This window comes from Martes martes (assembly GCF_963455335.1).
Source record: "Martes martes genome assembly, chromosome: 13".
NCBI lineage: Eukaryota > Metazoa > Chordata > Mammalia > Carnivora > Mustelidae > Martes > Martes martes.
This window is the reverse complement of record NC_137901.1, coordinates 37,666,741-37,691,936: the sequence shown is the minus strand read 5'-3', so window position 1 is coordinate 37,691,936 and position 25,196 is coordinate 37,666,741. Positions and strand designations below refer to the sequence as shown.

General features: G+C 37.3%; 1 protein-coding gene across 6 annotated transcripts in view; it reads left to right on the top strand.

The window, feature by feature from the left end:
• Positions 1-25,196, top strand: part of DTNA (dystrobrevin alpha) — a 374,000-nt gene that overhangs the window by 83,393 nt on the left and 265,411 nt on the right. For 2 of the 6 annotated variants that reach the window (XM_080821016.1, XM_080821019.1), the window contains exons 1-2: positions 12,412-12,606; positions 14,285-14,333. The exons of 1 other annotated variant lie outside the window; for it this stretch is intronic. The gene's annotated coding sequence lies outside the window, so the exon portion shown is untranslated. Of the gene's footprint in view, positions 1-12,118; positions 12,607-14,284; positions 14,334-25,196 lie in introns of those variants that run through there. 3 more of the 6 variants (XM_080821021.1, XM_080821017.1, XM_080821015.1) reach the window with 2 other exon arrangements.

Sequence of the window (25,196 nt, the reverse complement as noted above, 5' to 3'; positions counted from 1 at the left end):
GGATGTTTATGGACTCAGCCCATCTGAAAACCATAAGTAAACAATCCAGGAGTTGTCGTACCTGTGAACCTTCCAAGATTGCTGACTGTCCGTAAACTCCATGTCCATGTCATATGCTAAGGCTTCTTCTTCTCTGTATCAGGCTTCCAGGCTACAGTCCCAGAGATGCATTCTGCCCTGAGAAGTCTCCCAAAACACAGCCTACACCAGTTTATTGTTGGTCAGTAATAGTATGTGTGCATGTTGGGATAAAGAACCTTAAAAGCATTTTTGCTTGCCTTTAAATTATGATTGTAGATTTTTCTTTTATCCCTTTAATTCTGTCCATTTTTCCTTCATGTATTTTAAAGCTGTTTTTGGTTGTATGTCATCTTGATGAGTTGTTCCTTTTATTACTATGAAATGCCTCTCCTGGTATCTGATAATAGAGGTATTAGAGTCTGATGGTTTCAGTGTGTTTTCATACAAACACACTCACATTTTTATGATATGTCTTTTTGTACTCTTACTTTCAACAGATCTATGTTTTTATACTTAAAGTGTATTTCTTTTAAAAAAGCATATAGTTTGGTAATGCTTTTCTGTTCAGTTTGACAACAGAGTGGTTATTATATTATATTTAATGTAATCTTAGCTTTAAGTCTATACTCTTGATACTTGTTTTCAGTTTTGTTCACCTGTTCCTTCTTCTTGTGTTCCTCATTTTTTGCCTATTTTTGAGTTAATTAAATATCTCACTATTCCATTTTATCCCCTGTATTGATTGTTTTCACTATACCTTAGTGGAATGTTTTCCCCCGCAGTGGTTGTATCTTGAGATTACACAATATACATTTTTAACTTATCATTGTGTCTTTCAAATAATATTACTAAAAGAACAATCTTAAGAATCTTACAAAATTATAATTCCATTTATTCATTTGCTGTTCTTTCTTTCCTTTTCATCTTGTGTTATATTTACTCATATGTAAATATATTATTATTTTGCATTAAATAGTCGTTAGCTTTTATAGATAGATGATAGATAGATAGATAATTTTTTAAAAGGTGTTTAATACTTATCCAGATGTTTATCCATTTATCCCTTCTACTACTTTTCATTCCTGTGTGTGGATCCAGGCTTCCATCAGGAACAATTTCCCTTCAACTTGAAAAATTTCTTTTCTCATCTCTTGTAGTGCATATCTGCTGAAAATGAATGCTTTCAACTTTTGCCTGTTTTATTTTACTCTCACCCTGAAAGATATTTTTTGCTGAACAGTGAAGGCCATCTTAACAGTTACTTTACTTCAGCACTTTGCAGTTACCATATTGTCTTAAAGCAAACCAATGTCTTAGATGAAAAGCCTGACATTCTCAAAGTTGTTCCCTGTATATAACGCCGTTTTCCCTTGTTAATCCCTTTAAGATTTACTCTTTCTCTTTATTTTTAAGCAGTTTAGTTATAAAATGGCTCACCATATTGTTGTTATTATTGGTTTTATGTCTGTTTCTTTCTTTGTTGTTGCATTTTTCCTATTTGGGTTTCAATTAACTTTTCTCACGCATGGGTTGAGATCCTTCAATTTTGGAGAATACTCACCTCTTCAAATATTTCTTCTGCCCCATTCTCTCTTTCATAGCTTTCTGAGGCTTCATTTATACATAGGTTAGACCATCGATACTGTGTTGCAATCACAAATTTTCTGCTTTTATTTTCTTTACTCTTTTTTTCTCTTATGTTTCAATTTGGATGATCTTATTGGCTTGTCTTAAATTTTACTGATTCTCTCTTCTGCTGGGTTCAGTCTACTATTTAACCCACTAAATGAGTCTTGTATTTATGGTATCATAATTTTCATTTTTATCATTTCCATTTGGTTCTTGCTTTTTTTTTAAGATTTATTTATTTATTTGAGAAAGAGTGAGATCAGGAGAAGGGACAGAAAAAGAGGGAGACAAGCAGACTTCCCACTGAGTGGGGAGCTTGACTCGGGGCTTGATCCCAGGAGCCTGAGACCATGAACTGAGTTGAAGTCAAGAGTCAGATGCTCAACTGACTGAGCCACCCAGGCACCTCTCCATTTAGTTCTTCCTTACTGTACCTATATCACTGCTGAAATTCCTCAACTGTTAATACATGCTCCCTACTTTTTCCATTATATATTTTAACATATTTATCATAGCTTTCTTTTTAATCTTTGTCTGCTTAGTCCAACATCTGGGCCATCTGTAGGTCTGCTTCTGTTGCTTGTCTTTTAATTTTTATTAGGGGGACACATTTTTCTACTTTTTTACATGTTTTGTAATTTTTTATTGTATATCAGCCTTCATGGTTTCCATAGCAATAAATATTTATTCCCAGATACTCTAAAAGAAATAGGGTACAATAATGTAATAGAATGCTAATGTCTCTAGATGGCCATATTATAAGGAGCAAAACTAGTGCATAGAACAATTCAAGACAGAGCTTGCCTCAAAAAACAAAATACGCAAATTTGACCCATATGAGAATGACTATGACAACTTAACAGAGAAATGACATCAATGTTAGATTTTACATAACCTTCTAACCAAAAGCAAACATAAAATCACTGCTGATAATCATTTTAAGATAATTTTCTTATCTTGGCTGGGTTATGGTTTAATTAACAGTTTAAGCAGAACTTCAGTTACAAACAAAATTTATTTTCACTTTTTAAGAGACATAGTTTTTGCATATGAAGGAATTATTTATAATTATGTACATTCCTATATTTAATTCCACAGATATATGATGAAAGTGTTAATGGAAGGGACCACAACCTATGTTAGAATAAAAAGATAACTTGTTTTAATTGAATGTTATACTTCACCATGTCTGATGTAGATAATTGTATACTTTGATGGAATTTAGTTTTCATTTTAGCAATATATATTTCATTTAACAATGTTGCCTCCCTACCACATACATGCACCAGTGTGAATTTTTTGGAATCATTTCATAGAGGTTGGAGAATTTGTTCCCTTTTTAAAGCAGTGCTGAAGAGTGAAGACAGAAAATTGCACTAGAAATGGTAGATGAAATACATACTTAATTTCACCCTCTCCCTCTCAAAGCCACCCTATACTGACAGTAAACAAAAAGTGCTAACTGGAATAAAGAAAATGGGAGAACATAGAACAGTAGAGAGCTGTTGACATATATTTTGGAAAATGGCAAGGGAATGGATTAAGTGGTACTTGACTTAGCTGAGCAGAGATGTGGAAACCCAGGTGCCTGCAGAGGAGAAGCCAACAAGGTGCAAATAAGGGACACTCTAGATTACCTGGAAAAGCACAAGGAGTGAAGGCAACCGGGGTTGCTGAAGCTAGCTAGGGGTGAGATATGGAGCTGAAAATAGGACTTGGCTGAGATTCTTAACAGGTGGACTCCCAAATCTTCTCTGCAACCTGTGCAGCCTGGCAACTACCCCCCACTCCCACCACAGGAGACAGGAGGTAGGGTGCCTTATTCTCTGGAGTGTCTTAACTAGGGAGGCTATAAACACAGCAGTCTTGGAACAATGGCAGGTGGGGGTCAGGTGTAATACTAAAATCTGTTAGATCAAGTGGAAATCTGCATGGTCGATAGTAATAAACTCACCTCCCTTTCAAACCTTCTTACCTAGCTTTGCTCCCAGGATGCTGACAACTGGGCTTGTCCCTCCTAGACAGCACATTGGTGGAGGGGCTTCTCTGGAAGATCTGACTACCCGGTGGGTAGAAATCTAGGGTGTTTCAGTAAAGGCTCAGCTTTGTCTAATCCCCTTACAGTAATGTCCTAATGCCCATAATGCATTGGTAAGCAGATAACTAGGGAATACCAGATATGGTGGAAAGTCTCTAACATAAAAAGGACCAAAGCAAACAAACAAAAAATGGAAAGAAACTAAGACTGCAGGGAAGAAATGAAAGCTTAAAAAATGTATATTCTCATAGATATTAGAAAAGAAATTGGGTCCATGAACTAAAACATGGTGTTTTTTTAAAAGAAGTGGTCAGAGACAAATAGAACTCTTAGGAATTAAACGTATGTTAACAGGAATAGAATATTCAACAAAAGAGAGATGAGGAATTATTCCAGAGAGGAGGTGACAAAAATATTAGTGGAAGAGAAAAAATAATAAAATGAGAAACTCTGTTTAAGGGGTCCAACATCCCACTAAAAGGAGTTTAGTTTCAGAATAAAATAACAGAGGAAATAGAGTTCAGAAATTGCTTAAGAAATATAATAAAATTTCCCCAGAATTGGAAGATATGACTAAAAATCCCTCACGTTGAAAATACAATCAGTTGTGGAGGAGAGGGGCTAACACCAAAGTGTACTATCATGAGATATTAGAACACCGGGGATAAAGAAGAAACAATAGGGGTGCCGGGGTGCCACAGTTGGGTAAGTGACTGACTCTCAGTTTCAGCTAAGGTCATGATCTCAGGATGGTGAAATCGAGTCCCCCTGTTTTGGGCTCCATTCTCAGCTTGGAGTTGGCTTGAGATTCTCTCTCTCCCTCTCCGTCTGCCCCTCCTGTTCATGCTTTCTCTCTCTCAAATAAATAAATAAATCTTTAAAAAAAGAAGAAATAATAAATGGATTAGGAACAGAATGACCTCTTGAAAACAATACTAGAAACTGAAAGACGGTGAAGAAATTCCTTGAAATTTCTGGAGGAAATGTATTTCTGAACAATGAATTCTGTATCTAGTCAAGTTAGCAATTAGTGGAAGGAAAGAATAAAGATATTTTCAAGCATTCAAATTCTCCAAAAATGTATTTGCCCCAAGTGTCTTTCTCAGGAAGCTACGAAGGGCAGTCCCAGCATGACAGCTCAGGAGCTCTGTTGCCACAGTAAGGACCTGGGAGTGGGGCTTGGGGGCTGAAAAAAATAACTGACATAATTGTCTATATTAAAAAGAATATTATATATTTAATGAAGAGTTTGAAAAAAATGTAATGATGGGCAAACAAAAGTTAAACATACAAAAATATGACTCAACTACCAGTGTCAGAGAGAAAAAAAAAACAACTGTGTAAAGGAAAGGAAGTGGAGTCATAAATCCCATGTGGTTTACATGTGAACAATATATGCATAGCCAAGGTAATGTAAACACTGATTAGTGCTTCACCTAGTATTGTTGTGTATCTAAATTGGAAGGATTAAGGGAAGGAAAGTGTGTATGTGTGTTTGTGTATGTGTATGTGTAAATGAGAAAGAGGGAGGCAAGGAGGGAGAGATATATTAAAAGCACACCTGCTGGGGGAAGTGTCCTTAAGAACTGAAGATAGGAATTGAGTAGGAGACCAATAGATAATATCAACATTGGAAAAATAAAAAAATAATAATAAGCGTGTGAGAGTGTATCCTTTAGGAATATGGAGTGATTATCGTAATTAATGGTTAAGAGTTGAAAGTGGTTGACTCTGGGTTTTATGGAGGGGAGGGGCAGGGATGGGATGGGACATTCTTTTAAGCTCTATCATCCTATGTGGCTTTTAAAAATATGTGCATGAATTTTTTTTTAAATATATGAAAGTGACATTTAAAGAAACTGAATGCAATAAGTACTAGAGCTCAGTGGCTTTCGAGCTGAGCTTCCCAGGTTCATGGACACTTCCACAGGAACTGCTCTATAGAAGAGGGACCAGGGTCAGCCTCCCACATGAGTCTCTGCTAAAGGAGCTCTGCCTTGTCATTGTTAAGTTTCCATGAACTAATTCCTTTGAACAAAGGGTTCCATAGAAAACACCACCACCAACAACAAACAAGTTTGAACAGCCATGTGCATATCTGGAGAAAAAACTGCTCCCAGACAAACAAGCTGAATATAATAACTATCAGACTTGATTCAGTCTGGTTATCCCTTGTCATTTTCTTTTACTGCACAAAGCAGAATTGTCCCATTTCTAACTCTTGATAAATCTCAAGAAGCTTGGAGTAGAACCAGTTTTGGGGGGTTTCAAATATGGGCTGGACTTATGATTATGAAATTTTGCACAGGTTTGAAATGATGATATTAAGGACATGCTTGTTTTGCTCCTAAACTAAATTGTACCCTCACTTCTTTAGAAGCGTCAAGTATGGCATATGTTGCTAGAGTTCAAATTAGTGGTACAATAAGGCCATCATTCTATCCCGAGGATGACTTTGGACATTCTAGTTTTGTCTAGGGATGGATGTTTTATGATTGCTCTCTAAGGGCACCTGGGTGGCTCAGCTGGCTAAGCATCTGCCTTGGGCTTAGGTCATGATCTCAGGGTCCTGGGATTGAGTCCCGTGTCAGGCTCTCTGTGCAGCGAGGAAATCTACTTCTTACTCTGAATCTTCCTCTGTGCTCTCCCTCTCTCACTCTCTCTCTTTCTCTCTCTCAAATAAATAAATAAAATCTTTTAAAAAATAGACCAAAGTTATGATTTTTTAAAAAATGTACTCTGATTAGGGTTAATTTTGGTCCCCCCCCAAAATACCCCTACCCCAATTTAAAGGAAAAGATACAAATAAAACCTTTATTTTTAACACAGAAGATAATCTTTTGTAAACATGGAGTATTGGTTGTTTCCTGGGCTATCGCACCTCTCGAAAACAAACGTCCTTACCTTGGTGAATTTAATTTAAGGCAAATCATATGCTGAAACAGATACTACTAAGAAAACTATTCCCTTAGTCAGCCAATATCTATCTCTCCCCCTCCCTATCCCATATACATGGTGTGAAGTGTTGCACTTCATCTGTGGACTTCCATTATTTCTCAATCTAACATAACTAAAAGTATCTTTGAAAAATAACTACATATAATTTTATATAAAAGAAAGCATATAATATAGATTTATTCATATTTTTATATCTTATATCTATTTATTTATATATCTTATATAGATATCTTTTAAATATTTTATATATTCTACATATTTTACATGCATATCTCATTTAAGGTTGATAACAACTCTGAAATATGTATTCTCATTGTAAAGATGAGGACATAGTAGCCCTTGGAGTTTGACCTGTCCTGGGTTGCATAGCTGTCAGGCGTAAAGGCAAAAGTTATCTTTATTGTTAGAGTATCTGTCTACTTGGGCCAAATAGCTCTTAATGAATAAAAAGTCTAATCTTTGTCAAAAGCATACATATAACATAAACAATTCTGAATTACATATATAGAATGATGAACTCATTCTAGTTTGCTGGAGATTTTCTTGGTTTTAGCACTGAAAATCTAGGATTTGCATACTGGGAAATCCCTCAGTTCCAATAAAATTGGGGTGGTTGGTCACTTTACATATAGAGCTCATCCCAGGAGACTGTCATAGATACCCATCCTGGGAACAGAGAGAGATACAGGAAGCAAAATGCAAGTAGAGGAAACTGATCACGAAGGTTTATTTAGACAAGGATGAAGATGATTTCTTACCCATACCAAAGAAAACCAATTTTAGCAACCACAATAACACAACAAAACAATTAGCACTGACTTTTCAAAAAGGTTTATGTAACCAAATATACCTGTAGATTTAAGATCCATGTCCATGTCATGAAGTGTCCAAAAGACATAAATTTCACACTGCCAGATCTTGAAAAGTAAAGACCTAACTTAGGTGTTTCATGAGAAGAAATCATAAAATACATAGCCAGATGTCCTAAGGCCAGACATCCCAAACCTCCCCTTGCTCTCCTAACCCTTGCTCTCCTCCAAGTCCACCTCATCAAAGTAGCTGCTGCCTAGTCTGGCTTACAGCCTGGCACCTGCTTCTAGTGCACCAGATTCATTCCCTGTTCCCCTCCTTTGTTCTCACTTGTCCCTTTAAGTTCACTCTTTTCTTTGGATATTTTCCCCCATACACTTCTTAAAATTAATATAAGCCCCCTTCAGCTTCATCTGTGTTTCTTTCCATATTGAAGAGCCTCCTCATTCCCCTTCCCCTTCCCCTCCCAACAGTCCACCTGCCATTCAACAGACCCAGAGGAGAAATAGACATGCCTCTTCAAAAGCCAGAAGGAGAATGAGATGAGAAAAAGCTGTAGTAACTTTAGTTTGAATATTTTGTTTGTGTGTGTGTGTGTGTGTGTGTGTGTGTGTGTGTGTATACCCAGAAATCATTTTTATAGGATTCCTGCTAGTCTTAACCTTTCCTTCTAATGCCTACAGAAGTTCTAACATAGTAGAAAATCATGGTGCATGTACATTTATATGGCATGATTTTTTTTTTTTTTTTTTTTTTACAGCCTCCAAATAGTGATGGGGCCATTGTGACAGGGGTATATGATGAATGAAGATACAGAGTTGAATGAGATGAGATGAATATATAGGCAGGACCTTGAATTTGGAAGAGGCTTTTTTAAATTTTTTTTTTTAATTTAAATTTATTTATTTGTTAGAGAGAGAGCTAGCAAGCACAGGCAGACAGAGTGGCAGGCAGAGGCAGAGGAAGAAGCAGGCTCCCCGCCGAGCAAGGAGCCCGATGTGGGACTCGATCCCAGGACGCTGGGATCATGACCTGAGCCGAAGGCAGCCGCTTTACCAACTGAGCCACCCAGGCATCCCTGGCATGATTCTTAATCTAAGCATTAGCCCATGTCTCTCTGTTGTCATAAAAAGTATCGTCGTTCCCACTCTACCAAACATGATGCTATGGTTATGTATATTCATACATATGGACCTTTCCATAATTAGGGCTATTTTCATGCCATATGTATTCAAAATGAGTGCCCATTTCATCCAATTTTTAAATTGATTGGCATTTAATAGTATTATACATAACATGCTGCTATTTTGAATCTCTTCCATATCTGTTGTTAGAGCCTCCATTTTTTAATGTTGTTTATTGTATAGTTTTCTATTTTTTCTTGGGAAGTGTCTATTTTAATTGCTTTCAAAGAACTATAGCTTGGATTTATTAATTGTTCCTTAGGGGGGAAAAAAACTACTCACCAGTCCCCTCACAAAAAAAAAAAAAAATATATATATATATATATATATATATATATATATATATATATATATGTATTTTTGTATAGTGTCTTAGTCCATTCAGGCTGCTATAACAATATACCCCTGACTGGGTGACTTATAAACAATAGGAATTCATTTCTCATAGTCTGAAAGCTGGAAGTCCAGTATCAAGACACTAACAAGTTCATTGTCTAGTGAGGGCCTGTTTCCTGGTTCACAGAGGGCCATCTTTTGCTGTATTCTCACATGGTATAAGGGACAAAGGAGCTCTCCGGAGGTCTCACTTGAAGGGCACTGACCCCATTAATGAGGGCACCACCCTCAGGACCTAATCAACTTTCAAACGCCCCACTTCCTAATGCCATCACATTTCAGATTATGTTTCAATGTATGGATTTGAGGGGGGGGCAAAATATTCAACATATAATAAGTAGTATATATATATATATATATTTTTTTTTTTTAAGTTATATGCGAAAGACCAAAAAATCATCTGAAAAACCATCCTCCTGAGAATATTACCTATGCTAGTCTCTAAAGATCCCAACAAGGAAAAAAATAACAGGGACCACTTGCTTTTCAATGACCTGATTCTTTATCCACATAGGTGCCTTACAGATCATCTGTAAGATCTGAGTTTGAGCACCTTCCTCACCCCATAAGGAGCCTCCTACCAGCATTTGCCATCCACAGAACTGTGCTAATATAGTCTATTTCTGGAGAATGGAGCACAGATTAACTGCTTGTTCATGATAAATCAAGGGTATTTGATTTGCCTGTTACATGCCCAGTTTTCTTTGGAAGCAAGCCCTGGAAGCTATTTTTCTGATCAAATCCTAACTCTTGTGTTAGTGATTATGAAAGAGAAAAATAACATTTACTCATGATAAAGACTGAATTCTAGCAATTATAAATCTTATCAATTACCTTGTGAAGGTTCGGGGGAAAAGAAAAGAGGAAAAAGAATTCCCGTTGTGCTCACTCAACCTTGAGGTTGGACTAATGCAGACTGTTCTAGAATTTCCATGACAGGCACAGAGGCAAACATAAGGGGAGATAAAGTTGGTAACCCAAGGACATATCTGATTGATAAATGTTACTCTATAAGGAGTGGCTAGTAACAATTCAAAAAGAAAATGATTACAGTTCAGTAGCTAATACAAAACATTAGAAGGACCTAATATTTCCTTTTCTTTCTCTATTTTCCTTAGAAGTCAGCAATCTCAACAAGAATGATCTTAGCAATATTTTCCATGTTGGTATTTAGAGCTAATCACTCACACAGATACAAGAGTTATGATTTTTTTTCTTCAGTAAAGGGACTCAGTACCTAATATAACTTCTATATAATCTTTCAGTTAGTGGCTTGAAAATAGATAATTTTCCCCCAAACCATTAAGATAGCTATGTAGCAAGCCAATATATAACCATTTTCCATAAATTAAAATATGTACTTTTACATAAACAGTTCTTTAGTTTCAAAAAACATTTCTTGACTGTCAGTTACATGCTGGTGTTCACTCAGAGATACAACATAAGCGAATTGTGTGGCTAAACATGAACCAGACAGCATACCGCCAACCCCGTCTTCTCGTCCCAGTTCATGTGAGTTTTGACACCATCTATTAGCCTTGAGGAGGAGTGTTTTGATAGAGGGAAGAAGACACACAAGGACAGAGACATGTACTTCTGCTTCTGGATGAGTGATTATTATTTTCTATTTATTTATGAAGTAATCTGGATACGCCCATCTATCAGCATTGCACATAGCTTGAAATGTCCCTAAGACAATCAACTTTGAGAATAAGAATAAGGAAAGTTTCTTCCTCCTCTACCAACTTCTTTTAATTTTTTTTTTTTTTCCAAAGGACATCTAGTAACAGGTTTAAGGAGTGGGCAAGCTGGCAGGATGACAATCTATACTGGGCATCAAAATATCACCAAAATACATTAGTAACATGATGCCCATTCAAGTGTTCACTCATGGTTCCCTAACATGGTCTTCTTGTTCAGATGTGACACCAGACCACCTAGAACAGAAAATGTAAACCCAGCCACAAACAAACAGAGTAAAAGCTGTCTTTTTGGAGTCAACCTTTTGCCGCTGCATATTTTTGAGATGTGTGTACAAGTTGCAAGGAGCAGCTGAGGCCACACCACTACCCTGAGCCCAGCCAGCTGACAGTTGCCCAGAGTTGGCAGCCACAGTCAGATGAAATTTGGAAAGCCAAAATGCGTGGGGTTGTGGTTTGTCCGGTTGCTAAAATGATAAATGCTTTATTGGGCCTTTCAAGAAGTTGTCTGGTCCATAAAACGTCATACAGTACATTCACTCTTATAAACATGGAGAGGTAAGTTACTTGCAGCAGCAGCAAAACTTTTGGCCCCAGTGCCCACTAAATAAATATTAAACACAAGTTTATTAGTAGTGACTTGAAGGGACTGTACATTAGTCATCCTTGTCCGACCCTATTTGAGGAAACATATCTTTTTCTCATTTCCATGCACTCAGTTTTTGTTTGTTCGTGTGTGTGTGTGTGTGTGTGTGTGTGTGTCTATGTGTAGTTAGTCCTCACCAGTTTGCAAGACAGTCCTGGAAAAGAAGACTTGACAGGGAGATAGAAGTGGTTTTTTTCTTTGTACCCTCTTCCCCTGCTGTCTGCAATATAAAATAGAGGATAATTGAAATCAGTTTTTCCACAATTCTTATGAACAAGGTTTTCTCTCACAGAAAAGCCACAGAATTGAACAGCTGCACTCCAGAATACTGTCAAGCAGGCAGCGTGACTGTTTCTTCCCCCACTGGGTCCCAACGCTTTGACTAATAAGGAAATTCAACTTTTAACACAAGATTTGCCATTTCACTTTTTTACTACATGCATAGCCATTTGGGGTAAAATTACATGTGACTACAAAAACTTAAATGCTGTGCGACATCAAAGATCCCTGTAATGTCCCCAAATATTGGCTCCATTCTCCTCAAAGTTAAGGGAAAAAAATCCAGGAAACTTACTTGTTCGTATTATGTGTACCTGGGGAAGTTTGTCATGCAGAGCAACAGAACAAAACTTGAGCTGCCTTGCTTTCTGCTTCCAGGAATGCCAATCAGAGAACATTCTTTTTCAGACAGCCAAGTTTGGAAGTCAGTTGGTTTCTGGCAGTAAGAAGGGGGAGGGGACGGCAGGAGGGAAAGCACAGTGAGTCCTCAGGCTGATCTGAAGTTTCCAAGTGTTTCCGTAATAGCCATCAATGAAAGCATCTCCTTTCACCCACGCAGAGACAGGTAAAAAGACAGCTGAGTAAATGGGCATTAGGTGGAGCGGCAGCGGAAGCTCAGTCAGAGGAAGGAGGGGGGAGGCGGGAGGGCGTTTGAAAGCCTGCCATTGGTGAGCTTACCAAAGGCATCTGCCAGTGGAACTTCAATGGAATGTGAAACCAAATCATTTTCAAGTTAAAGATAGACACAGTATACACCAGGATCTAGAAGCTGGATTTTAAACGCCTATCGCTCCCTAGAATTTCAGAGAGTTCTGTTATGACCTCTGTAGTAATTAACAATTTGGATAAAGTTGGTTTTTCAAGTGACTGTGCTAAGAATTCATGGATGGTCTGGATGTCCTGGAATGAAAAGGATTTAGGAGCTCCTGGTGTACATACCCTAGGGTAAGTGAAAAGATTGGCTTTAAGGCGCATCGCTTCTCTGGGAAGGTGAACGTTGACTTTTTCTTTGTATTTGGGTAAATGAAAATGCGATCGTGAAGATTTTCTAGTACTGTAACGTTCTTACCTTTCTGGCATTTTACAAGTTAATAGAGAATTTCAGCTTAGTTTTTGAGATTTACCTTGCATGTCTGTCACTTCAGTTTTGCTTTATTAGCGTTACTTACATTTTCCTCCCTTAACTCTTTAAACACCCGGCCGTTATTGAATTACAATGTTCGTGGCTCTATGTCACAACAGCCATTAAATGTTATTATGTTTGTGATGCCTTTGGTTGCAACTGTTTTCTGGTGAGATGGAGAGATTTCCTTGCCTGGCCAATGACACTTCCTAATTTAGAAAATGAAAAAGGAAATTAAATAAAAGAAGGGAAAAAGAGATGGTCTAAAAGGTGGGACGCATAGCACAAGGAACCTTTAGAAGATAATCTGTGTTTTTAAAAAGAATGAGAAAATAATAGGCAGTTTTCCGTTGAAGAGAACAATTTATTAATAGAAGTTATTTTTTGGTGTTGCCTCATTAATTCCAAGCAGGTTCTCTTCCTCCAAAAGGCTGATATTTGCTAAGTGAATGGAGGCGTTCTGATCATATGAAGCTGGAGAGTGGAGGAGGGAGAGTTGTCTTATTTGCTGTAACCACGCCGCATTTTAAGGATTTCAAACTTTTTTCTTCAAAAGAAAAAATGACAAACTTCAGTTCTCTTCATGTTTTGACCATGTATAGGTTTTGTTTCTTATTTTGTCGAATGACCTCTCAGCTCTGCTCTTAGAGACAGATTTCCCAAACTTGCACGGCATTCCTTCTGAATAAATACTGTCCATAATAGTCACAGAGGACATGGTGTGAATTGGAAATTCTACTTTATATGGGGAAAATAAATCTACTGACGTTCTCAGTACCGCGTGGGGCTGAACAGTTGTTAAATGCAACTGGCTGGGTTTTGCCCTGTCAAATAGACCAGATTCTAATGAACTGAGTCAGCTACACGAAGTACAAACAATGAATGACTTAACACGGATCTTTCAGTTTTGATAAGAATAAATAATATGCAGCGTTACCCTTCTAAAATGAAAAATGAGCATTGTATTGATAGAGTCACTTGATTTGACAACTACTGAATGATCTAGCAAGACCAAAACAAAATGTGAAGTTGGCAGGGCTCAGTTTTGATGTCCTCACCCTCCTTTCTCTGCCCACTTTCACCTCTTTCCTTCCAGTCTTCCTTCTCCTTCCGGCTGATGAATATCAGGGTGCTGCTCAGTACCCTTCCCTTCTTGCAGTCAAGACCTATCTTCCAGAAAGCTGCAGTGAATTTTCACTTCATTTCTCCACAAGTGGATGGTACCTTGTAAATTTTCCCGGGTGACATTGACTCCTGTTCCCCTTGCTTCACCCAGCGGGAGTCCTGACCTGTTCATAGTAGGAGTGAGCCTGGTAGAAACTGTAGGTGTTTCCGAGAAATTTGTGAGCGTAAACATGTGTGTGCTCACCATATACACATGAACACGCACAAACACACGTCCATGTGACTTGTGCTCAACTAATATATTTCTGATTGAATTATACATCTAAATAAAATTATATCAGGGCTTTCAGTGTGGGGTTTTGTTTTTGTTTTCAGGGTATCCAAAGAAAACCAAAAAAGAGCACAAAATTTTAAATTCTAAAATGTAAGTATTTTAAACCACGAGGCCAAATAGTGTTGACAAGGAGGACGACTATTTCTCTGCTGCTGTCATGTCACTCATAGTTTCTAGTTCCCTGATGAAATTTGTCAAATTTGGGTTTTATTTCATTGAATATAGTACATGTAGTTTTATAATATATGTCTGCTAATTCTAGTATCTCTGGATTTGTTTTTATTATTATTGTTCCTGCCAGTTCTTACTCATGGTGTCTTATTTTCTTGGCTGCTTAGATATCTGACTGTCTGGTGGAAATGTATTTTAAAAATCACTTTTAAGAAGAAATTGAGACCTAGTGGTGACAGTGTTTTCCTTCAGAGGAGACTTTGGTTTGCTTCTGTCAGGCACCTGGGAGCAATATCAGACCAGAGTTTTCTTTGTCAAAGTGCAACACCTAAGTTTCCTGAATGACCCCTGTGTAAGAAACAAGGCTGCAGAACTGTGTGAGGAATCGTTTTTTGGGGGGGCGGGGGGGTTCACTCCTATCCTGAAGGAAGGTATGCCTTTTGATATCCCAAGTTAAAGTTGTATTAGTTTATTCATGCCCTCACCTGAGGACCATGGGCTTTGACATTCCCACAAAATCCTTAAGGCTACCCAAAGTGCAGCTGGTTTCACAGATTTTTGTTCCCAATACTCACATGCCAAGAGCCAAAGCTTTCAAAGATAAGTTACCTCTCTTGAGTTCTGGTCTTCCAAATTTCTGTATGTGAAAACGTCTCCATCTTATTAGCTCTTTGCTGTTTCAATGTTTTGTTTTATTCTTAAAGGTTTTATTTTTATATTTGACGGACAGAGATCACAAGTAGGCAGAGAGGCAGGCAGAGAGAGAGGAGGAAGCAGGCTCCCTGCTGAGCAGAGAGCCTGATGCAGGACTCGATCCCAGGACCCTGGGATCATGACCGGAGCCAAAGGCAGAGGCTTTAACCCACTGAGCCACCCAGGCGCCCCTGTTTTAATATTTTAAATATCTTCAGTAAGTGAGAGTGTCAGTCCAATTTCATTACTGTTACCAGAAAAGTAAATTCACTCTACTACTTCCATAGTCACTTTTCTTTTTTTTAAATATACTCATGTTAGAAAAGGTGTTAGGCAGTCTGCTAACATCATTGATGATTTTGGTTAGTTTTTCTGACTTTTAGTTTTAGTTGTGGCCTTTTGGGGGAATTTGCAAATGCATAGAGGATTCATGTTTCCCGGCCTTATTTGAGCTGTCAACAATACTTAACAGTCCTTTCATTTGTCCCTAGCTGGCCCCTTTCCTTAGTCATCCCTTCAGTCGCTCTAATCCACCCCACCACCATCACTGACAGCTGTTGACCTTGACTCCTCTCACTTTCTGTTGGCCTTTATCCAAGAATCTCCACATTTTAAAAATTATCTTAAATACATTCCTTCCTTTCCATTCTCCTTGCAACTGCTCTATTTCAGTTCTTCATCATCTCTCTTGGGTATTACTGTGGTCTGCCAGTTGTTCTCCTGCCTCTTGGGTCTACCCTCCAACACATCTCCCACCCTGGGACCAACACACCTATCTTCTCAAAATCATAGACATGAATGAATTGCCCCCTTACTTAAAAATCCCTAGTAGCTCACCATTCCCTTCAGAATAAATTCCTTAGTATGTCCTAAAGGTCTTATCACAAAGCCTCAACCTATTTGTCTAACACCATCTCCACTACTTCACTGATTATCACCAACACTTTAATCACACATAATTCCTGCCTCCAGAATATTCCATACACTATTATATCTCTATGCTAGTCTACCTTCCTGCCCTATCCCCACCAGAGTACCCATTGTTTATCTCCCTTGTGGATGAATCCTACTTCTTCAAAGTTGACCTTGTAAGTCACCTTCCCTGAATTTTCTTTACTTATATAGTTTACCTGCTATTCTGGGAACCTCTGATGGCAGGGACTTCGTCTTGATCATTTTTGTATTCTCAGTAACTGACACATAGAAACCAGTCAATTTAAATTTAAGGAAATGAACAGGCAACTATTATGAGAAAGTTTTTTTCTCAATAATTCTTTACTCACTTTATTCTTTTTCATCCTAAACATCATTATTCTTCTGACCTTAGAACTTTTTCTGGAATCATGATCATTAACGTTCCTCTGCATCAAGTACAGTCAGTTAAAAACTCATGTGTTTATTTGGTTATTGCCATTTTGTGGGGAGGAGTCCAGCTATTTCCATTTTTGCCAAATGAGCCTCATTGTGATGACGAGAGAGATCATGGAAGTTTAAGTATAAATTACCTGTATATTGTCAGATTCACGATAAAAAGAAAAGTCACAGAGTTGGAAAACTGACATGTTTCAACAAATCTAGCCCACGCTGCTGGGTAACACCAATGGAAAAGTCAACCTGAGAAAACTAGATCAAAATAATCTCACTGCACATAGCCTGAATCTGAACAATTGGAAAACACTGGATTGTTGTTCAGATCGCAATGTGATGCCAGAAGGAAAGCAGTTGATTGCTTATGTGATATGACATTGTGACCCTAAATCTTAAAAGTGGCTGAAATTTTCATTTGAAAACTTTAAGGACTTAAATGTTTATCTCATTTTGCTATGCTGAATTTAAACAACAACAACAACAACAACATTGCATTTAATTATTAAAAACTGAATACAATTGTTGGGAACCAGAGAGAGAGGAAATACAGCTTATTAATCTTAGGATGTTTAACTAATTTCATATTCTTCAGATCATTTATAAATTTGTCACATAATTATTACATGCCTTTGACATACCAATACCTGAGATTCAGAAAAATAAGAAGCTTGGTCGATATTTTTTTCTTATACAGGTCTTTCCTACCTCCACAAAGGAAAAAGCTCTAATATGGATGGGGCAAAAAAATATTTTAAAGATAGATAAATAGATAAATAAATAAATAAATAAGAATCTTTTAATCTAATCAAATGCTCAAAGTCAATATCTAGATGTGAACCCAGATTTATCTGTAACAAAGTATGAAAATATAAATTATAGACCTTTTCTTTTTTCCCTCATCAGTAAAAAACAATTTAAGACTAGCTCTTGAAAATTGGTTGATTTTAAATCACAGCTTTCAAGTAGCTGAGCTAATTTGTTTTAGTAATTCAATAAATCTCTATCAAGCTCCTAACTTGTGACTTAACTGTGCTGGATTAAGAAATTATTTATCTAGTCCCCTTTACTGGGCACTTACCCTGGAGTTTGTCATGTCAAAACAATGGATGTAATTAACAAATTCCTTTATATTTTTCTCTAATTTCTATTCTTAATATAGTCATGCTAATCTCCATACTTGTTAAAATGTCACTTTGCCTTTCTTCAACAATTAGTATTTTCCTCTCAGGATGCTAAGTTTTAGGAGTCTTGGGGTTATTTTAATTTTTTTAATCTATATTTACCAGATGTTCTCTTATAGAATCATCTAAAGAGACCTAAACAAATTATTAAAAAAAAAAAAAAAGTAGAACATGTCTTCTTATTGCAAAGGAGACTTGTTGTATCTTAATATAAAATATAAGTACATTTATTTGCATAAATAAAGTTGGATTTTGCATTCTTGCAAGATAAATATGGCGTGAAGATGACTCAGGGACAGCCTGAGTCACGAAAGCTTTGTAAAGCTTCGTGTATTCTAAAGAGGGCAATAGTTATTTTTACTATTTTTCTTTTTTAGTCTCACTTTACTTTTTGTGCCTCATTCCTATGTAATGTAGTAGCACATAGATTTATGAGAATTCACTGAGTTAATCATAATTCAAGAACACAGTTGCCTTTACTAATTGTATTAAGAGATACAGATTAATTTTGAATGAAATCTATCTTCTAATGCATATGAACTTCCTAGTCCTAGACCGTTCATTGCCACACATTTGTAGCAACATATTTACTCATCAAAAGATGTTGTTTTTAACACTTCAGATAAGTGTAACAATTCTCCTCTAAACCGCATCCAATGTTTTATACTATTTGGTAGGTAAGAGACATATGGTATTTTCTTTTATACACGATAAAATGAAGATGCAGACATAGGAAGGGCTCCAGATATACTACGTGTGGTTTCCTGAGGTAACAAACAACCCCTAAATCTCAGTGGCTTATAAAATCCAAGGTTTCCTTCCCACTCATGCAAATTGTCTACTGAGGATTAGCTGCAGGCCCTTCTCCACATTGTTGCTTTCACCTGGAAGGCACCTGTGTTCCTTGGCCAAAGCAAACCATGTGGTCACACCTAACTTCATTTGGCTGAGAAATACAATCCTACCACATGCCTGAAAAGAGAAAGAGCTGGAATTTCTACAAAGACCTCTAATAAATTCCATACTAATGGATGTTAGGTGGTCCCAACCCCCCAGTAGAACAAAGATGTAGACTGTCTTAGGCTATTGTAGACTGTAGACTGTCTACTGTAGACTGTAGACTGTCTTAGGCAGTAAGGAGTAGCCTCCCCTTATCCATGGTTGAGCTTTCCTCGATTTTAATTACCCTGTGGTCAACTGGGTCATCCTCCTTCCGACCAGTGGTCAGAAGGTCAGTCAGTCGCAGCCTGTCCCTGTGTTTCAAACCTGCATCACTCAGCTCACTTCATCCCTCATGCAGGCATTTTATTGTCTCAAATCATCACAGGTAGAAGCATGAGTACAATATAATAAGAGAGATACTTAGAGAGAGAGAGACCAAATTTACATAACTTATTACAGTACATTGTTGTAGTTGTTCCGTTTTATTATTTTTTAAATATTTATTTTATTTTTGAGAGAGAAAATGAGTGGGAGGGGCAGAGGGAGAAGGAGAGAATCGCAAACAGACTCCCCACTGAGCACAGAGCCCACCGCAGGGCTCAGTCCCAGGACCCTGAGATCAGCACCTGAGCCAAAACCAAGAGTCAGATGCTTAACCGACTACAACACCCAGGCATCCCTGTTCTATTTTATTATTAGTTATTGCTGTTAATCTCTTACTGTGGCTACTTTATAAACTAAACTTAATCCTAGGTGTATATGTATAGGGAAAAAACATGGTAGATTGAGGGTTCGGTACTGTCTGCAGTTTCAGCCATCTAGTAAGGATCTTAGACTGTATTCCCATCAGTAATGAGGGACTACTGTATACCTGTGAACAGGTGCCTTGGCAATTTGTAGACAGTTACCTGCTGTCCGATGCTGTCGTTTCTTCTCTTTTTTCATCCCCTCATGCTCATCCCCACTAAGGCTTTTGACTCCCTAAATCTTTGCTGTTTCCTCAGTCCCTGTGACCTTTCCTGTCCCTGCATTTCTCATTCTTGGGAATCCTAACACCTACCCATCTGGACACTTACCCGTCAGGAAGTCCTGCCCATGAACACCCCATGAAGAGAAAAGAGCCTCTGATAGGGCAATTCCTATAGATTGTAGAGAGCAAAAGTGTAACATTACTTCTATGCTTTCCCATCTCTAAGAACTGATTGTGTATAGCAAAAAAGAGAGAGAGAGAGAGAGAGAGGGAGAAAAAGGCAATGGAGTACAATTCATTACATCCCCAACCCCCAGTATTTCCAAGAGGCAAAATAAAAAGACTAGGGCTAGGGAAAATGTCCCCAAAAGAATGGTGATCTATAGTCTGTATTAGAAATGCATTGTTTTGAGTAGGATTTACACCACTTTGATACTCTATTTTTGTTTTGTGTTTGGTTTTAAACACTAACAAGGCAAAACTGAAGAATTCAAAGATTAATGAGATACTTAAAAATTGGAAAATTAGGGGTGCCTGAGTGGCTCAGTGGGTTAAAGCCTCTGCTTTCAGCTCGGGTCATGATCCCAGGGTCCTGGGATCGAGCCCCACGTCGGGCTCTCTGCTTCGCAAGGAGCCTGCTTCCTCCTCTCTCTCTGCCTTCCTCTCTGCCTACTTGTGATCTCTGTCTGTCAAATAAATAAATAAAATCTTTAAAAAAAATTGGAAAATTATTAAGCCGATGTTTTAAGGCATTTGGATTTTAATATGTCAGCAAATCCAATTTATGTTCTTGGAAGCAGCAAAACTAGGAAATGCTATGTGCAAAAAGAAAAAAATTGAGTATCCTGGGTCAAGTGAACTTGGAAAATGCTGTATACCATATCTTTCTCTTGGAGATGTAGGTGATCTTCAGCATTAGGGGGTCTTAAAGTCTGATTTTTTTTCAACACAGTGTTTCTCAAGCTAACTTGTATACACACACACACACACACACACACATAATTTGATTATCTATAAACACAATGTGCTTCAACATATATCAATACTTATAAATATATCTCATATTTTAACATACTTTTTAATACACATTTTAACACACTTGGTAAATTCTTGTTTAAATCACCCCTTGTTCATTGTATTAATAACCAAAAGTAATAATGTGGCAGCTGATGTGAATATTTTGAGAACATAAAGCTGGAAATTTTAAAAGACTTTAAAATATCTTTACTATTGGGTACTTTGTATTCTCCTGATAAATGGCTCTGATTTTAAGCACCAACAGAAATTAAATTTTAAACAGGTAGGGCATCCTAATATTTGTTTAACTTTAGTGGGGAATATAATTTGTGATGCTGCCACAATTAGATTGGCTGTATTCATAAGAATCCAGAGCTCCACAGGGATTTATTTGTACTATTTTGCCCATTTCATTCAAAAATCTAAAACTGTTATTCCATTTTAGAATATGACTACACATTATTAATTTATAAGACTTAGTTATCCTTTCTTTATGAAGACCTCGTGAAAAGAAGAGTGATCTTCAACATCTGTTTCTTGATTTTTTTTTGTTGTTGTTCACCTCCTTTAAGTTCAAAAACTTCAAAGCTTAAAAAGGAAAAGTAAATTGTTGGGTTTCAAAAGATGCTCTATAAAAGTTACCATCTATGTGAATTTTTCAGGGCAAGAAGGGTCATAGACTAAGACAAAAAAAAGTTCTTTTTTTTTTTTAGAACATGTGCTATATTCAGTTAAGCTCTGTGACCACTTAAAATGAACCAATTGCTCCACAAACTTTTATACTATCAGCAACAACAGTCAAAGAAAATTCTAGATATGAGGTTCACTGATTAGTTTCAGGATGTGCAGGTATGACGGGGAACATGTCCTTTTGTGACGTCATCCACTCCTATAATATTATTCTGCTTCTTCTCTATCAACATTCCAGTTCTCCTCCTAACATTTTAAAAGCAAGAGATAATTTTCTGTTTGTCGGTACATTTTTTTAAAAAAGAAAATTACCTGGGAAATATACCTTCTTTCTGTATCATACAAAGAGAAATCGTTCAATCAAAAGTGTGGGTAACATCATTCTCAGCCCACATTTCTCTCCTTGTTTATTTTTTTTATATTTTCCCCTGGGGTTCTAATAAGATTCAGAAACCATAATGATATCAGCAACACCTCTAAAAATCCATTGCAGGGGAATCTGAAGATCTCTTCTCAACTCTGCAGGGCTGTTCCTTTGCAACTCTGAATAGTCACACAGCAGAACACTCTATTGTTTGCCAAATTACAAAGTCAATTATATCTACATTCTGAAACTGCCTAGCACCTAAAACATTTGGAATGCTGAAAAATATCCTGTGTAACCATTTTCCAGACACCAGAACATAAATCTAAATTACTTAGATTTACAGTATTATAATCTCCCCTTTAAAATGACGTGAGGGAAGTGTTTAACTTAATGAGGCAAAGGATCCTGGTGTGCAGGTTACATTACATTTTTCATTGCACAAGGGTAAATTATTGCTTTAGTCTCCTAAATGGTACCCCAGTGGCCTCAAAGACACAAAATAGCTTCCAGAAATGCCCACTTTTGTCTTAGGCAATAACTTACTCCATGAGAGTATGCTTTCTGAGAATTGCCCATAACATTTCCTGCGGTAGGCTGAATTTCTTGAAGGTCATTCACAGACGCTAGCCTGAACTTGACTTCTTTTTTTTTTTTTTTAAATGTAGGGACATCGGAGTGCTAAATCTTCAGACATTACCATACAAGAGGAAAACTGATGAACATTTTTGTTCTGTCTAAACCATTTAGAAAACAAGCAAAAAAAAAAAAAAATTCTGAGTAAGAAATGAAAGGGCATCATATTTTTTCTTAGCATTTCTCCTCTGATCAGAGTTGCTAACTTTTTGAAATAAATAAGTGCCAGTCTATTAGGGTGGTCTATAAAGATTATTGGAATATAATAATTAAGTATAGTGTTCTATATTTGCAAAAAGAATCCTAATCCTATATTGAACACCATATGTATGAATCTAAATGTGTGGGGGGGGGTGTTTAAAAGCAAGCTTCACTTTCTAATAAGGCGATATAGGAATTTAATTAAAACAAAACAAAACAAAATACCCTCACCATTCAGTGCTGCAGCATTTGGGTAAATGTTAGAGCTTGACAATTTTCAAGGCAGAGACGTTACTCCAGGCTTTCTGCCAAACCATCCCTGGTAATCTGATGACAAGAGATGAAGCAAAGGAAAGTGCTGCTGCCTGGCTTCGTTAGATATGCACTTGCTAAAAGAGAAGCCAACACATTTCTTAGGTAAACCATCAAAATTACAATTTTGAAACACACATCCACACGAGCGCGCGCGCACACACACACACACACACACTATGCTTTTACAAGTCTAGGAATACACACATTAAAATAAAATTCTGTGCTTAAGGGGAGCACAGAAGTAGCAAACACAGCTAGGGTTGACTGGCTCCTTTATCTTGAGTGGTTTTAATATACAGCCACATTTCTTTCAATGGCTGCCATGGAAGGAATTAAATTACTCGTATCTGGACAACATTCAGCATTGCCCTTACATGGTTACATTCTAGCAACTACTTGAAATTCTCATTGATAAATGAATGGATTGTGCCGCTGTTTTCTGTGGTTTATCTACATGGTTTGGATAAACATGTGTTTTCCTAAACTGCTAAAAAGCAATTTAATGTATTAGTGATATCAGAAAATAATCAGAGCATGCATTTTTATAGCAGAAAGACTGGTTGAAATGTTTTAAGTTCTTTGGAGGGAGGGATATCGAGTAAATGATTGTATTTGCATATATTTTTTTGACCACTGGAGGGCTCTCAGATGGTTTTTTGTTTTTGTTTTTTTTTTACTTGAGTTCTTTAGAAATCTCTTTGATATAATGAAATTTCACTGGAAGAAATTTAAATCTTGGCGTTATAAAGTCTATATAGTCTCCCAGCCCATCATTTGGTATATATTTTCAAAGTACAAAATGAAAGAAAAATCAGATTTAGTTTACTGTGTTCTTTCACTATTTCACAACAACAACAACAACAAAAAATCACAAATAAGAGAGAAATGAACCACGTACTTTTAAAAATAATCATGTCATAATTAAGACTCACCAAAATTACATGATCTACAACCTGTATATTAGAATAAGACATTCCTAAATCTCAGTTAGACCCTGTGTTTGATGTTTTAAATGACCTACACCTTGCCAAGTCCCTGTCTTTGAAGAGTGCCTTAGGAAGACAGGTACATATGGTGATAATTTTCTCATAGTGTAGGAAATGATAGAGTGTTCAGGTGCCCAGAGAGGTCCCGAAGGAGGTGATAGCTATATTGGATCCTGACAGGTGAGTGGGAGTTACCTAGATGAAGAAAGATGGGAAGGCATTCAAGCTAGCATGAGCAAAGACAGGAAACAGGTGTGTTGAGGGGCGTTCATCTTGTGTTCTAGAGTCTGAGGGTAGAAAAAGAAGGTGCATTTAGAGAGGTCAGTAGGTACCCAGATGGGGAAGGCCTTTTATGTCATTTCAAGGATTTTTTCCTCCATTCCTTATTTAGTGCTTCTGGATTCCAGACCCCTCCCCCAAAGGGGGGGAAAAAAAGGCAAATTAATTAATTAATTAATAAGAATAAATACATACTCACAGGAGGATATAGAGCTAGAGTTCAAAATGGTCTGCCATGTATATCAAGTTCTTTGAATTCTCATGTATTTGCATTTTGCTCCATAAGAAACCTCTGTTTCATTCGTGATCAAAGGCTTGTTCTCCAAATTTCCTGAAAAATGCACCATGCCTATTCAATAGTTTCTTATTCTCCCAACAAACTGATGATATGCTTTAGAGCTTCCTTTGACTACAAATCGCCTTTGTTGGAGAAGCACAGCTGTAGGGACACCTGGGTGGCTCAGTCAGTTAAGCAGCTGCCTTCAGCTCAGGTCATTGTCCCAGGGTCCTGGGATCAAGTCCTGCATCGGGCTCCTTGCTCATTGGGAAGCCTGCTTCTCTCTCCCTCTGCCTGCCACTTTGCCTGCTTGTGCGTGTGCTCTCTCTCTGTGTCAAATAAATAAATAAAATCTTTAAAAAAAAAAAAAAGCAGCACAGCAATAGATACTAAGGGTTACAAGAAATTGATCACCCTGGATGATGATTTTAAATATGGCAAGAATGGAGGCAGAGAAGAGAGAGAATATTGCAATAGTCTTCTCATAAAACATAATGCCTATTCAGATGGAATATTATTTTCAAAACTGGGGAGGTGGGGTTTTCCATATTGTTTTTAGTTTAATTCATTATAAGCCAAATATTCTCTAACCTAGTTCCAAAACGGACATTCTAAGCAAAGCTTCTATAAAAAAAAGAAACCACACATCATCATCTTCTCACAGTGTCAGCTCTTCTGAAATATCGTGAATGCCTACTAAAAAAGACAGGAGAAATATTTGTCACTGTAAGCGGCACTCTTAGCACAGAGATATTTACCCTAAAGGGCCCTTCCTATCTCTTCTCATGGCCTCATTGCATCTTGTGACAATCTTCCATGGGCACTCAAACTTTGGAGTCTTGCTGAAGATTTCTTCACCAATT